At 40.1% G+C, this 16,531-nt stretch overlaps 1 protein-coding gene across 1 annotated transcript in view; it reads right to left on the reverse strand.

Annotated features, from left to right (window-relative positions):
- Positions 1 to 16,531, reverse strand: part of gmds (GDP-mannose 4,6-dehydratase) — a 554,149-nt gene that overhangs the window by 283,648 nt on the left and 253,970 nt on the right. The gene's annotated exons all lie outside the window — the stretch shown is intronic.

A 16,531-nucleotide genomic window follows, 5' to 3' on the forward strand; every position in this document is an offset into this window, starting at 1 on the left:
GATCACCCATACACGCTAGTTCTATGTTATTTCATGTTCACCTCCATTCCCTTTACACTAGGGGGAATTTACAGAGGCCAATTAACCTACAAACCTGCACATCTTTGGGAAGTGAGAAGAAACTGGAGCACCCAGAGGAAACCCGCACAGTCATGGGGGAACATGCAAGCTCCACACAGACAGCATCCAAGGTCGGGATCATATCCGAATCTCTGGCACTGTGAGGCAGCAGTTCTACCAGCTGCACCACTCTAGCCTTTTGTCGTCTCACTAATCTACTGCCATTTTCCTCTCAAGAGGCAGAATTATTCAACTGACCTACGGGTAGGTCATTTGAATTTGCAGTGAAATTTCTATGATTCGGTGCTTTATTCAAATACACAAAACTCACAGCGGTAGATTAACCAAGCATTGGGTTTGGATATGATATGTAAAATATTAATCTTTCAAATCCACTGAGAACGATCTTCCCTCCGATGATTGTGAAAATCGTACAAAAACAAGTTTGGGTGGTCTCAGTGAAATTCGTAGTAACCATAGGTCCACACTGTAACACTAATCACCAGCTAACAAATGACAGAAAGACAGGATGCTGTTCTGAGATTGGGATAAACTGGGAGCTTAATCAGCATTTAATCAAAGTATTTTTTGAACAATTTTTAGTTCGTTTAGAGATACAGTATGGAACTGGCCCTTGAGGCTATCGCAACCTCGTTGACCATGAATCGCCTATTCACATCAGCTCCATGTCACCCCACTTTCCTACCCACTCACGACACACCAAGGGCAATTTACGGGAGCCAAGTAACCTAAAAACCAGCACGTCTTTTGGATGCATGAAATGGTAACGTTAATATTCTTCAGTTTGATTGCTCCAAAGTCATTAAAACAAATCGGAGTACAGTACAAATATATCCAGAGTTCATCAGTATATTGCCAAGTTAGTGGAGTAGAGTGGATAGGAAAACATGGAATATAGAAAAATGACCAGGCCACAAGTTTGTGATCCTTTACCCTAGTCAGTCGACAACATTGCATTTAATTGGAAAACATTTTATTAACTTTCAACACAAAATTAACAAACATTTTCCTAGCAATTGCACAGATTCTAATAATTTTATCAGCTTAATCAATTCAATGTGAGACATTTTTCATTTTCTTTCAAAGCCATGTCTAACTATATGATGTGACCTTAGTTTATATGAGAAATTTAAAAAAAGTTGCATCTTGAAGTACTACATTTATTTCCTTGTACAATTTTAATCTATAATTACTGATTGCACAAATCTTTAGATCTACAACAGAGAGGGGACTAAAAGCACAGAAAATACTTGGAATGGAAAATCCCCCAACTGCTGCTCGCATTATTATATAACTAACATTGAAGCACCAGACCCTACCTGCCTTAATGGTAAACTTCTCCAATCTTACCATTCTGAAATCTGCATGCTAGTTTAGTTTAGTTTATTATTGTCACATGTACCAAGGTACAGTGAAAAGCTTTTTTGTTGCGTGCTATGCAGTCAATGAGAAGATTGTATATGTTTACAATCAAGCCATCCAGTATCAAGTAGAGATACTGGATAAAGGACATAATTACAGAGTGCAAGATAAAGTCCGATATATCCAATGAAAGATAGTTCAAAGGTCTCCAATGAGCTCGATGGTAGGTTGGGGCGCACTCTAGCTGATGAGGGGACGGTGCAGTTGCCTGATAACAGCCACATATATACGGCCTCATGCGCTATCCTAATCTCAATTGCTTCCTGATCTTAATCATTTCACCACTGACAAGAAAGCTTTCATGTGCTGAGAATCTGGAATTATCTGGAATTATCTCTCTCAACCTTTCTATTTTCATATTTTTCTCCATTCCTTGACAGAACTTTACCTCACGTGAATTGTTTTGAGCAGTGCCAAAGTTTGGTTATATTGAAAGTGATATCTGCCAGAGTGGGCATAAGAGAGGACACCCCAAAGGCTGGTTGACAGAGCAATGCCAGAATTTCATTACATCAACAAGGCATGTCAGATCGAGCTGCATAGAACTAAAACACTAATCTCCTGTGGCTGGATAAATGTGTCTTCAGAAGTATACTTCTAAACAAATTATTGATCATATACATTATTACTCCATCTACACACCCCAAAGCCCACCTTCTGTGGTACCTTCTGTGCTCAGCCCACTAATAACATGCAACCATTCATTCCCCCATGAGGGCAATGAAAAGCCTTCAACTCCACCAGTAGGACTACAGCAATGAGGAACAGGAGGAGGTACTCTTTTAAGTTTAACGCCTTTCCAGATTGGAGAAGATGATCCCACACTCATAGGTTGAGAGAGACAACCAAGGGTAAAACCACCTCATATTTAGAACCAATTCACCCTCTTCACAAGTATCCACCAATTATTTGCCAGGCTTTGCCCCATCGTCACCTCTCTTTTCCAGTTTTCTCCCTCTTCCCCCATTTCATCAGCCTGAAGAAAGGTCCCAACCTGAAACGTCACCTGTCCCTTCCATCCACAGATACCACCCAACCCGCTGAGTTCCTCCAGCAGTTTTTTGTTTGTACATCTAAGATGGTCCCGCAACCATAATCACATAACCACCAAGGCTTCTTTAAACCTGGAATAGAATCGTAAAGTCATGCAACACGAAAATAGGCTCTTCGGGCCAACTGGTCCACACCGGCCAAGATGCCTTACCTACACGAGTCCCAACTGCCTGTATTTGGCCCATGTCCCTTGAAACCTTTCCTAACCATGTACCTATCTAATTAAAAATATATATATTGTTTTAGTACCTGCCTCATCTACCTCCTCTGGCAGCTCATTCCATGTACCCACCACTCTCATGTGAAAAAAGTTGCCCCTCAGGTTCCTATTGAATCTTTTGCCTCTAATCTTAAACATATGTCCCTTGTTTCTTGATTCCCCTGCTGGTAACATCCTCGAAAATCTTCTCTGCACTCTTTCCAGCTTAACACCATCCTTCCTAGAGCAGGGTGACCAAACCTGAATACAATACTACAAATGCGGTCTCCCCAACTCAATCTTTCTGTTTTGTGAGATCTATCTTTGATGGTTGATGGAAACATTTAATTCCTTGTTTTAAATGCAATGTGCACATGATGTTTTTTATAAAGAAAACAGTAGATACCTTTTTGCGTCAGCTAATTGTATGCTTGAATATTTGTTTTGAATCAAACAAAAAGAATACAGGTAGTTCTGCTATGATGCAATTGCGTGTTCTTCAGAAACCCCATGCGAGAGAAAATCACGTTATAAAGACAATTGTGTCAATGAGCAAAAACGGGCCAGGGGCTAAAGAGTTTAAAACACACATTAATGAGGTGATTTTTCCTGCAGTATTTTCTAAAATAAAGGTAATTTCAAAGCAATAAGTTTATTTTTGTTATTGCAAAAAACCCCACAAGTTTTATGTTACATTGTTTATTACAAGTGGCAATAGAAACAATTGCTTGTCAATTTTATGACTACTGGTGGTTAAACTACCAACTCTAATGTTAAGAAACAATGGTGCCTGATTACTCTGGGGAGCTTACATGGAAACTCTTTTACCCCCCTACATTGTTTAAATTCTAGACAGATTAGAGAGGGAACTTTGGTTAAGATTAGCTAAGAGCACACGAGAAAAAATGGTAAATATGGAGGATTTAAGACAATTAGTAACATGTTTTGGAAGCTCATTCTGTAATATATTGCTTGAAATACATTTGCTTTTGGTGTGTTAGCTTCTCGTCCATGGAGCCTTGCAGTGATGATGGTTTAAGGGCAAGTATACAAAGCCTATTCTCAAAGATTGCACGTACAATATTTAACACAATAACCAGTGTTATATTATGTTCAATTGAACTTCAGACTACATTATTGTGTCTCTACAAAGCTTAATTTCTCGAGTTACTATGTGATGACAGCTATAATAGCTCCAATCATACCATAGAATTGAGGTATGTACTGTTTGTGTAATAAGAGCTACTCTGTGATTCTACAGGGACGTTCATATTTGAAAACACAATATCATTTTACAGTTGAGACACAATCTGCAGTTAGAGTCAAACAGCACGGAAAGAGGCCATTCAGCCCAACTTGTCCATGGCATCCAAGATGCCCTATCTACACCAGTTCCACCTGCCTGTGTTTCACCAATATCCCACTACCCTGTCTGTTCCTAGTGTGCAAGTGAGAGAGAAAGATGGAGTGTGTCAGTGAGAGAGAGGACAAGATGATGCATATCAGTGAGATATGGCGTGTGACAGTGAGAGATGGAGTGTAACAGCAAGGTGGAGAGAGATGGAGTATGGCAGTGACACTAGGATACATGGAGTGCGTCAGTGAGGCAGAGAGGGAGTGTGTCGGAGAGAGAGGAGTGCGTCAGTGAGAGGGAAGGGGAGAAGTGGTTTGATGGAGAGAGTCCCAGTGAGGGAGAGAGAGTGCGTCAGTGAGAGAAACAGAGCGATGGGGTGTGCCGGTGTGCCAGTGAGGATACCAGTAAATGGGGAAATGGGGGAGGGCACCATCTGTCATTCCAGCAATTATCACCTAGATCCACCTATTGCATAAGAAAATAACTGCAGATGCTGGTACAAATCGAAGGTATTTATTCACAAAATGCTGGAGTAACTCAGCAGGTCAGGCAGCATCTCGGGAGAGAAGGAATGGGTGACGTTTCGGGTCGAGACCCTTCTTCAGACTGATGTCAGGGGGGTGGGACAAAGGAAGGATATAGGTAGAGACAGGAAGATAGAGGGAGATCTGGGAAGGAGGAGGGGAAGAGAGGGACAGAGGAACTATCTAAAGCATGCCAGCTTTTGTTCCCCACACCTCCCTCCCCTCTTATACTGGTTTTCTTCACTCTACTCTTTCAGTCATGGGAGGGTCTCGACTTGAAACGGCAACAATTTCCCTATCTATTTCTCTCCATAGATGCTGCCTGAGTCATTGAGACCCTCTGGGAAATAATTTTAGTTATTAGATAGATGCATGGAATTGTGTCCCCAAAATAAGAAAAAAAATGTGTCAAGAAAATAATAATAATAATAATATATTCCTTTATTCGTCCCACACCGGGGAAATTTACAAAGATTTCACATTCTGCCATGGATATCAGTAAATTTAAAAAAAATTAAAATGCAATAACTGAGGTTAAGATGAAGGAAAAACACTATCTCAATTGGCCATCTCAATTTTTTTTAAATTCTAAATGACTAAAAGAATTTTACCTATTCTTAAACAATGCTGTGTTTTGTATTCATGTATTCATAGAAAATTCATTGAAAATAGGTGCAGGAAGAGGCCATTTGACCCTTCGAGCCAGCACCGCCATTCATTGTGATCATGGCTGATTATCCACAATCTTTCTCAACACCAAAGCACAGTAAAATAGAAAAAAAATGTCTTCTATAAATTTCAGGAAAAGGTGTATAAATGTAAAAATACATGAGGAAAAGCATTGTTTTTTCCACAAATATTCTGCCATAGGTATTTTCAACTGATTCAATTATGAATACAATTCTGCTGCAATTTCTTTTCCTGAACACAAAGTCAAATAACATAATGAAGCATGAGGGATATTCTCCTTCTTCCTTTAGCAGTTTTAATGTTTCCAGTGCTATAGTCAGATGCATGCTCATTCCACAAATGTACTTGTTGCCGAACACTGGTATAAAGCCATGCAATTGTACCATTCCTCTAAACCTGATCTCTGTCTGCGCTGCCAGTTCACCTCCAGCTGCCTGTAGAGAGTTTCACACTAAGCTTCTTGTTTATATCAGTCCTGCAATTAAGCCCAGGCCAAAGAGAGGAGTCCCAAAGAGAGTGGCAAAAGTGCACGGCTGTGAAATGAATTTCAGATCCTTTCTTCAGTAGCCATATCAGGACATCTCAGAAAGATGAATCACTTTTCTAAATGAGGTACCCCAAAAGTTTCTCTTGACTGAAGTAATCGCCATTGTCAGAAATAAGATCCCATGACTGGCATACGACCTCTTTGTTATTTCATATAAAAAATAAGTGACTGGACAAAGTAAACAAAATCGGTGAGACAGATCATTGCAGATAAAAAAATTTGTAAACCTATTAGAAACATGATAAGTTAAGCGCAGCCTTTTATTGGAAACATTCTAACTGCACGTGTGAAGATAAAGTACTGAACTCTTTTCCAAATGCTTAAAAAAGAAATGCCTTGGTATTTTTAGTAACAAGATATTCTTTCTTGACATCCAATACGGAGGGCATTTGTGGTAACAAGTGCTGCTTATTACTTAGTCCAAAAATATTATGTACATTTAATAATTGCTATTTACAATGATATCTTTTAAAGAGACTAATAGATGTCAACTTATTTACATCGGCGAAACTAAACGCAGGCTCGGCGATCGTTTCGCTCAACACCTTTGCTCAGTCCGCCTAAACCAACCTGATCTCCCGGTGGCTGAGCGCTTCAACTCCCCCTCCCACTCCCAGTCTGACCTTTCTGTCATGGGCCTCCTCCAGTGCCATAGTGAGGCCCACCGGAAATTGGAGGAACAGCATCTCATATTTTGCTTGGGCAGCTTGCAGCCCAGCGGTATGAACATTGACTTCTCCAACTTTAGATAGTTCCTCTGTCTCTCTCGTCCCCTCCCCCTTCCCAGTTCTCCCTCTATCTTTCTGTCTCCACCTATATTCTTCCTTTGTCTCGCCCACCTGACATCAGTCTGAAGAAGGGTCTCGACCCGAAACGTCACCCATTCCTTCTCTCCTGAGATGCTGCCTGACCTGCTGAGTTACTCCAGCAGTTTGTGAAATAAATATTTCTTTTGACTTGTATTACACTTCATTCGGGGCTGATTACATCTCTTGGCAGAATGGGACTAATGTTCTGTTTAAGTATACAGATCATTCCTCTCAATGAGTTTCTTTTTAAACCTGCACATTTGCAGTAGTTGAACATCCCAACACGGAATGATGCCAATGTATACAGGACGATTCACAAACGTGTTACATTGGCGCATGTGCGCAAAAAGCAAAACCGATCAGTCATCGAGTCCTAAAGGCACACAATACGGAAACAAGCCCAGCTTTCCCATGCTGAACAAGGTGCCCCATCTACACTGGTCCCACCTGCCCGTGATTGGCCCATATCCCTCTAAACCTTTCTCATCCATGTATCAGTTTGATGAAGACCCGAAACTTCACCCATTCCTTCTCTCCAGAGGTGCTGCCCGTCCCGCTGAGTTACTCCAGCATTTTGTGTCTACCTGTCCAAATGTCTATTAAATGCTGTTATAGTTTCTGCGTTCTGCCTCAACTAACACCCCATGGCAGCTCATTCCCTAACCCCACCATCCTCTGTGCGAGATATTATCCCTCAGATTCATATTAAATATTTCCCCTCTGACTTTAAACCTATGTCCTCTGATTCATGATTCCCCTACTCTGGGTAAACTACTTTGTGCATTTACCCTATCTATTCCCCTCATAATTTCATACACCTCTATAAGATCACTTCTCTTCCTCCTAGGCTCCAAGGGCTATCGTCCTAGCTTGCTCAATCTCTCCCTGTAGCTCAGGCCTGGAGAGAAAACATCTCAGATCTTTGAATGACAAACCTTTAACAAAATAACTAGTTTTCAGAAATAACTCGTAATTTGCAATAAATATATATATTCCACCTACAAATGACATCCTCGTAAGATTAAAAAATCCAACTCCAGCTCACAAAATATGAATAATGCAGTATTATATAAAGCAAGAGACTTATACTATTGCCAAAAGAGTAGTTGAGCAGAGATTAGGGCAATGTTGGAATTTGGCAAAAGAAACAATGAACTGATAGTGAGAAAATAACTTGAATAAATAAGCAAGGGATAAAATGATATTGTGAAACCTTGTGTTGGTAGAAAAAGAAAGGAAACATGAGTCCCTCAGAGAAAGAGTGAAGAAATTATACAGTGGAAGAAAACAAAAAGTATTTTGGTTCTTGGTACCTGTCATACCAGTAAAGGACGTAAATTAGAATTGTGGAAAAAATGGGGAACATAGAAATGCAGGTATAGTAGTTACATTACTGCACAGTAATGCAGTGGTCGGAACTAACAATCCAGACACACAGCGATAACATCTGGCATCTCCAATGAGGAAAATTGATCAGGTATATCTGACTCACAAAAAGTATGACCAATCCATTCTTGCAAATTATTGCACAATCAATCTATTCTCAATCAGCAACAAAGTGAAGGGGGTATTGCTGATAATCCTGTCAAACTCCATTTTTTTTGTCAACGTTCAGATGGAATCTCACTTAGATCATTTGGCTCCTGATCTCATGTGCCCTTGGTTCAAAAGTGAACGAATGAGCTGACTTTCAGATGACAAGGGTCACCCCCCGAAATCAAATAACCTTAACCAAACAGAAGTCGGAGAGCATAGAACAGTACAGCACAGGAACAGGCCATACAGGCTACAATGGCTGTGCCGAACATGATGACAGGTTCAACTCATCGGCTCTGCTTGCACATGATACATGCCCCTCCATTCCCTGCATATCTAAAACATCTTCAATGCCACTATCATGTCTGCTGCCACCACCACCTCAGGCAGCATGTTCCAGGCACCCATCACTCTGTGAAAAAACTTGCCCTGCGCAACTCCTTTAAACTTTCCCCCTCTGACCCTGAAGCTATGTCTTTTATATTTCCATCCTGGTCTAAAGGTTCTGATTGTCTACATTATCACTAATTATATTAGGGTGGCACAGTGGTGTGGCGGTAGAGTTGCTGCCTTACGGTGCCAGCCAGAGACACAGGTTCGATCCTGACTATGGGTGCTGTCTGTACGGAGTTTGTACATTCTCCCTGTGACCGTGTGGGTTTTCTCTGGGGGCTCCGGTTTCCTCCTACACTTCAAAGGCGTACAGGTTCTGCAAGTTAATTGGCTTCGGTAATAATTGTAAAATTGTCCCTAGTGTGTAGAATAGTGTTAGAGTACTGGGGTGATCGTTGGTCGGCATGGACTTGGTGGGCCGAAGGGCCTGTTTCCGTGCTGTATCTCTAAAGCCTAAAGTCACCGCCTCTCATAATTTTATATACTTCTATCAGGTTTCCCCTCAACCTACAATGCTCGAAAGAAACCAATCTAAGTATATCCAACGTTTTCATAAAGCTAGTACTCTCTAAACCAAGCAGCATTCTGGTAAGTCTCTTCTGCACTGTATACAAAGCCTCTCAATCGCAAGAGAATGTGGTGATTAAATTAATCTAACCCTGAACAGATCAGTAGTCAAGCTACATTTGGATTATGAAGTCCAACCATGACATTATGGACCTAAAATAGAACTATGCATAATCACTCTAATTCTTATTTCTTCCATACAAAATAGACATTCTGGATTAGGTTTCAGGTCAATCTCCAAAATAAAATGTGGAGTTTGTGCCTTATCACTGCCTTCCATGCTTATGTATTTTGATTAATTAAAAAAACTTGCATTACAAACGGAACAGATTTTTTTTTTAAAGTAAAGGTATACCTTAGTTAATCAATATCTAATCAGAGCACTGCTACCCCCAAAAAACAACTTATTGATTACGTATCGAAAACATTTCCCCAAATGAATTATCTTCTGTCTAATCCCCAAATACTTCACATAGGCCCTCCTCCTCCCCTTCAACCCACTGCCAGTTTCATAAGTGATAGGAGCAGAATTAGGCCATTCGGCCCCTATTGTCTACTCCACCATTCAATCAGGGCTGATCTATCTCTCCCTCCTAACTCCATTCTCCTGCCTTCTCCCCATAACTTGACACCCATACTAATCAAGAATCTATTTATCTCTGCCTTAAATAAATCCACTGACTTTGCCTCCACAGCCTTCTGTGGCAAAGAATTTCCACAGATTCACCACCCTCTGACTAAAGAAATTCCTCCTCACCTCCTACATAAAAGAATGTCCTTTAATTCTGAGGCTATAACCTCTAGTCCTACATTTTCCCCACTAGTGGAAACATCCTCTCCACTTCCACTCTATCTAAGCCTTTCACTAATTTGTACGTTTTAATGAGGTCCCCCTTCATTCTTCCAAACTCCAGCGAGTATAGGCCCAGTGCCGTCAAATGTTAACCTACTCATTCCTGGGATCATTCTTGTAAACCTCCTCTGGACCCTCTCCAGAGCCAGCACATCCTTCAGACATTGAAGATTCATTTTAAGAATGACTTGGATGCACAGAAGGTCAGGATTTCCATTATTGTAACAGCACAGCCATCTAGTAATAGCTACAGCTAGCATAGTGAGTATTATCTAGAAATGATCAGCAGATCATTCAAAGGCGGCAAATCCAATGTTGTAACAAATCACCCAGTTTTATGACAATAAGTTTCATGTACAACAAATAGCATAGAGTTTAGTTTAGTTTAGAGATACAGCACAGAAACAGGCCCTTCAGCCCACTGAGTCCATGCCGACCATGATCCCCGCACATTAACGCTATCTACACACACTAGGGACAATTTACATTATACCAAGCCAATTAGCCTACAAACCTGTACATCTTTGGAGTGTGGGAAGAATCTGGAGGTCCCTGGGAAAACCCACGCAGGTCAAGGGGAGAACATGCAAACTGTATACAAACAAGCACCCGTAGTCAGGATCGAACCTGGGTCTCTGGTGCTGCCGCGACATTGGAATGCCTGATTCCAGGCAGCACTGTCTACAAACATGTACTGAAAACATGTCTGTATAATGTGAGAAACACAGTTAAGACACAAAATGCTGGTCAGCGGGTCAGGGCAGAATCTCTGGAGAAAATGGATTGGTGATGTTTTGGGTCGGGACCCTTCTTCAGACTGACTGTGGGGGGTTGGAGGTGGGAGCTGGAAGCAAGAAAAGACCAGGACAAATCAGGGCTGGAAACAGTTGACCTCAGGCGGGGAGGTTCCTTGATAGGCCGATTGTTGGCTAGAGACCGTGTGATCCCAAGAGGGATACATTGTTGCAAACTGTGGAACTAGTTAACCAATTTTTAGTGGAGGAAGGAGGTCAGGGGGGGGGGAGGAGAGCAGCAAAGAGCGAGGGGAGTGGGGAAGGGAGTGTTTGTAGAAGTTCTCCACATGCAAAACACTGTGCCTGGGCTCCAGTTTTTCCTGGCACTGCTTTCCAAAATGTTGTGAGGCTAAACCATTCTCAACGATTTCCCAAACACACAAAGTCAGCAAAACTCCAAAACTAATGAAGGTTTTGACGTAAATGATTTTACGATAAAGTTTCACGAAAATATGGCTCATATAACTCACAGCATGTTATCCAATGAATAGCAGTGCAGGATTATGATGGAGACTATAATATTGAGCTAGTGAAGTAAACTCATCATGTACCACACTCGCTCAGCCCTTTCACAACATGTTGCAACAGTCACTCATTGATGCATTAGAGAGGGTTGAGAAAACAAGACTGATTCCAGCACCTAGGGTGTGAACTTAAAAGTGTTAACATGCTTGATTTACTTTTGGAAACCCATGGAGAAAATCAATATGCAACGCAATGTTGGATTTAACATGGGTGATGTTAGATATTTAACTTAGAATGTAACAGAATTCACATAAATGGATTCTCACTGTTCAAATCTCAAGGAAATGAATAAGATAAATGTTAGACTTATTCTTATACATCAGATATTATATATCAGATTTCTAAAAAATATCTCATAGCATTTCACAAAGCACATTTAAAATGCAGTTACTGACATGGAGACAAAGAATACATATTTCTTTGAAGCAAGGTGAGCAGATTATTTTGCCATTTCACCGATTAATGTACGTGTTGAACAGATGCCAAGTGAAAATGGTCGGGAAAATGTCAATTAGCTGTGTCAAAAAAGGAGTTGGATAAATATTTTATCTGAATTAAAATGATGGTTATAGTAAAGGCGCAGAAAGAAAAATATTTGCTTCCATTATGTAACTAAATTGTCTCAAAGATGCCAAGAGAATGAATTAATGTAGCTAGTGTTGTTACTCAGGCAAATGTATTCCAATAAACATTGTTTCCGACTGTTCTAAAATGAATGGGGTAAAGTGAAGGAGGAGAGGTCAAATAGTGGCAATTTCAGTTTTAGAACTTCTTTCCTGGATGAAAATAGAAAAAAACTGTTGATGTTGAAAATCTGAAATGAAAACAGAAAATGCTACTCTCAGCAGGTCAGGCAGCATCTGTGGAAAAAGAAACCGAGTTAATGTTTCATATCAAAGACATCTCTATCCATAGATGCTGCCTGACCACCTGTGTTTTTTCTAGAATATAAAACAGTATCAAACAGGAATAGGCTCTTTGCCACCCATTATGCCAAGTTAACCTAATCGCAATTGTTTGCACAAAGCTCATATCCCTCTTTTACCTGCCTGTGTTTGTGTCTATAGTTTAGTTTAGTTTAGAGATACAGCATGGACCCTTCTGCCCACCGTATCCTTGGCAACCAGCAGTCCCCGTACACTAGCACTATCCTACACACTTGGGATAATCACCATTTTTTACCAAAACTAATTTACCAACAAACCTGAACTTCTTTGGAGTGTGGGAGGAAACTGGAGCACCCAGGAGAGGTACAGACAGGGAGAGGTACAGACAGAACCCATAGTCAGGATCGAACCGGGTCTCTGGCACTGTAAGTCAGCAACTCTCCCGCTGCGCCACCATGCCACCCACCATAATTTTTATTGATTTCATATTTCTTGTTTTTGGTACAATATCACTTTACCGAAATAAAAGACTTTGCATTGCAGGGAAGTACAAAGAGTATGGCCAAATGTATAAAGTTAATTACTAGTTATCTAAACAGCAACTTCAAAGATTGATGGACCTCAGTCCTTGAAGTTTATACTTCATTTGAAAAACAAATGCACTCAAAGGAAAGATATTGCAAGAATGCTTCTCAACAAGATCCAACACACAAAACTGAAGAAATTTACAGCATTGTTTAAATCCATGCTGGAAAACTTTCATGGGTCACTTTTACCCTTCGTTAAACTGGCCACAATTATGCCACTCGAGTAAATTCATAAAACATTATGCAGGGTATGCTCAGCAGTACCAACTGATCTGTGCGAGAGATGAAATGTCAACATCTCAGGTTGATGACTTTTCATCATGTGACATTGTATCTCATAAACTTTCACATGTCGCAAAGCCTCAAGAGTGCAATAAAATGGTAAGTGGTAAAGTCGTAAGTAACAGGTTCCTCATTAATTGAAAGTAATCTGGTCATCATTGTAAATAGGAAAATATTAGAATAAGTTAACTATTAACTATTAACAATGCATAACTGTAATTCTTCACAGTGATGGTTACTGGAAAATTCAAAATAATTTAGGTGAGTATATTTTCCTTTTTTGTTTGAAAAATTCTTCTGATTCAAAAAGCCAATTATTACAACGATCATTACAATATTTGCTTAGCTGTGACTTTAATTTTGGTCAGGAATATTCATTTAATTAGAGTTTTAGCATAGTAGGAATGATGATTAGAAAATTACACAGCTAAAAGCTAAATATCTACTTAAACACAGAGGGCATGATTGAGAGATATGCAAGTGACACTAAATTAAGGCAAAAGGCTGAGAGTGACGAGTAAAGATTCAGAACACAGGAAGATATTGGTGCCCATGTCAGTTGAGCAGGAAAATGGCAAGATGTCATCCACGGAACTGCAAGAAAATGTATTTCAAAAGCTGCAACAAAGCAAGAGAAAATAGATTCATGGGAGGATATTATGAAGTATGTCGGAAAAAACTGCAGATGCTGGTTTAAATCAAAGACAGGCACAAAATACAGTCTCCGACTACATTTTATCTCTGTACAACACACTCCCCTGCCATCAGTCTGAAGAACGGTCTCAACCCGAAATGTCACCCATTCCTTCTCTCCAGAGATGCTGCCTGTCCCGCTGAGTTACTCCAGCATTTTGTGTCTATCTTTGATATTATGAAGCGTTTGGTAACAGAGGGATCTTGGTGTACATATCCACAAATCCTTAAAGATTGGAGGACAAGAGGGTGTCTGAAAAAGACATATGGATTGCTTTCCTTTATTGGCTGTGTCTTCAAATATAATAGCAAATGTTATGGTAAAACTGCATGCAATACCTATCAGGCCACCGCACAGGTCTGCTTGCCTCATTGTGGGAAAAACATGCCTGTACTGAAGAGGATACAATCTTGAAGATGTAGCCAGGAATAGGAAATGTTAGCTGTGTGGAAAGATTGGTAGACCGAGAGCTATTTTCTTTGGAACAGATTATGTTAATGAGTAGATTAATGGAGGTACATAAAATTATAACAGGATTACATAAGAATGAATAAGAAGTGTAGAAGAGACAAAAAAAACGAAGGTAAGTAAGTTAAAATCTTAAGATGAGGGACGAGAGAAGACATGAGGAAAAACTTCTCACCCAGAGGATGGAAAAGGTCTGAAACTTTGCCTGCAAATGTGGTGGAAGCAGAAATTGTCAACACATAAAAAGATTTAGCTGTTCATTTGCAGAACCATGACCTGCATGGCTATGAGACAAATGGAAAATAAGATTTTGCTGAGTAGTTCTCTTTTTGATTGGAACAAAATAATGGGGTGCATGAACTCCCTCTAATGTCATAAATATATCCTGGGAAAACACTGAAGGTGCTGGAAATCTTAAACATGAAAATGGTTGGAACTATTCAACAGGTCAGGGTCCCCCAGATCTGAAGAAGGATCACTGACCCAAAACAGTGATTTGATTTATACGGTCGTAAGGTCATAAGAGATAGGAGTAGAATTAGGCCATTTGGCCCATTGTCTACACCGCCATTCAATCATGGCTGATCTATCTCTCCCTCCTAACCCCATTCTCTTGCCTTCTTCGATTTTCTCTTTCCACAGATGCTGCTTGACTACTTCTTCCAGCAATTTTGTTTTGTTTCAGATTCCAGCACCTGCAGTTTTACCAGTTTTCTAGGTGTTTATCATGATTGAAATGATACCATGAAAATGATACTTGCTTATCATGTGCGATAAAAGAAAACGTTTCAAGTCATCCAATCTGAGAAAAAAAATTGGAGATAAAAAATAAACTCTTTTAACTTGCAGAGAAAAAAGGGAAGGGCAGGAAGTAAAGTTCAGTCATAGAGTAGCAAACAGATAGCTTGCAAAATGCAAGCAGTAAAAGTACCAGGTGAAAAAGACTGGTAAAGGTCATAATTTACCTTTGAAATAATAGTGAGGCTAATGGTGCTCGTCTGTTTTTATATTCAAGAGCCACACTAATTTCAGACAAGAGTGATGTGAGATTAAGATCAGAAATCTGAAACCTGCTATCCGAATTGTACTGGCCTTCCATTACCTTTGCAAAAATTACAATTGAAATACTTTCAGTAGCCTGAAGGCACAGTATGTTCATGGTGGTCAAAAGATAAATAAATGTTGCATCTCATTTATGTTAACTTCAACCCAGTTGAAACAGTCTTGACCCTGACACTGCCAGCCATTGATCTAACGCAAATCTCAGGTTTAACATTGGAAAGCACCACCTCCGGGCCACTCCCCAACATTATCCATTCACTCCCCATAACCTAGAATCACTAACATATGATTACCTGACTTGCTCCTCCACCTAGCTACACACTGCTGGCATTATGTATCTTTTTGGATATGGAAGCATTTTTATGTCTAACCTTTGGTATTGATTTTGCCAAATAAATACATGAACTGCCAGTTTTTCCTAAGCTGGACACAAAATGCTGGAGTAAGTCAGTGGGATAGGCAGCATCTCTAGATAGAAGGAATGGGTGATGTTTCGGTTTGAAACCCTTCTTCAGACTGAGAGTCAGGGGAAAGGGAGACAGAGATATGGAAGGGTAAGGTATGAAACCAAGAGATCAAAAGGGACAAGGTTCAAGGAAAATGTAGAATGGATCATTGTCAGCTGGGGGAAGGTGACAATGAAAGAAACAAAGATAAAATTTAATAAGGAGGACAGTCAAACTAGTCGGAGAACTAGGATGGGGAGGGATGGAGAGAGAGGAAAGCATTACTTCAAGTTGGAGTTCAATATTCATATCGCTGGGTTGCATCTCCCTACAGTTTTTCCTATATATACACTTATAAATATACATGTACACACATATACACACATATATATATTTATATACTTATGTATATATATATATGTATATATACTTTATATATATATTTTTTTTAAATATGCAAAAAAGTCACGGTTATAAAGGAAACAGGCCAATGTTTGCTGTTTGTTGGGTGAAAATGAGAAGTTGGTGCAACTTGGGTGGGGGAGGGATAGAGAGAGAGGGAATGTCAGGGTTACTTGAAGTTAGAGATATCAATACTCATACCGAAGGTAGACGCAAAATGCTGGAATAACTCAGAGGGATAGGCAACATCTCTGGAGAGAAGGATGGGTGACGCTTGAGGTCGAGATCCTTCTTCCGACTGGTCTCACTGGGCTGTAAGCTGCTCAAGCGAAATATGAGATGCTGTTCCTCCAATT

This window comes from Rhinoraja longicauda, chromosome 2 (genome assembly GCF_053455715.1).
Source record: "Rhinoraja longicauda isolate Sanriku21f chromosome 2, sRhiLon1.1, whole genome shotgun sequence".
Classification (NCBI taxonomy): Eukaryota; Metazoa; Chordata; class Chondrichthyes; order Rajiformes; family Arhynchobatidae; genus Rhinoraja; species Rhinoraja longicauda.